The 734-nt window shown below is 41.0% G+C and overlaps 1 protein-coding gene across 1 annotated transcript in view; it reads left to right on the forward strand.

The window, feature by feature from the left end:
• LOC106874426 (nuclear receptor subfamily 2 group E member 1) overlaps positions 1-734 on the forward strand; it is a 53,641-nt gene that overhangs the window by 51,553 nt on the left and 1,354 nt on the right. The gene's annotated exons all lie outside the window — the stretch shown is intronic.

A 734-nucleotide genomic window follows, 5' to 3' on the forward strand; every position in this document is an offset into this window, starting at 1 on the left:
TATATATATGCGCAGGAGTGGATGTGTGGTAGGTAGCTTGCTTACCGACCACACGGTTCCGGGTTCAATTCCCCAGAGAAAAGTTTCGTGTACTATAGCCTCGGGCCGACTAAAGCTTTGTGAGTGGATTTGGTAGACGGAAACTGGAAGAAGCCTGTCACACACACACATATGTATATATATTGTGTGTGTGTGTCCCTCCACCACCGATGCTGGTGTGTTTATGTCCACGTGACTTAGCGGTTCAGCAAAACAGACCGATTGAATAAGTACTCGGCTTACAAAGAATAAGTCCTAAAACCATTTAAGGTGCTCCAGCATGGCTGCAGCCAAATGACTGTAACAAGTAGAAGTATAAAAGAATACATATGTGTGTGTGTGTGTTAGTGTGTTTGTGTGTATGTGTGTGTGCGAGTGTGTTTGTACGTGCTTGCGTGCGTGTGTGTGCGTGCACATATACACACACCTCTTAGCACATACATGTATGCAGACACTTTCTGCTAGAGTGGATCATAATTAATTAACAAGTTTGGGCGGGATATTTAGTGTAGAATATTTGATTACGTTTTAGCGGTTCAGTGCTGGTATGTGTGTGTACGTGTGTGTGTGTGTGTTTATGTGTGTGTGTATGTGCGTGCTTATGTGTGTACATATATGTATGCACGTAAGTATGTAAGTACACTCACACACTTGTGTGTATATATATATATATATATATATATATATATATATAT

Source organism: Octopus bimaculoides, chromosome 22, assembly GCF_001194135.2.
Source record: "Octopus bimaculoides isolate UCB-OBI-ISO-001 chromosome 22, ASM119413v2, whole genome shotgun sequence".
NCBI lineage: Eukaryota > Metazoa > Mollusca > Cephalopoda > Octopoda > Octopodidae > Octopus > Octopus bimaculoides.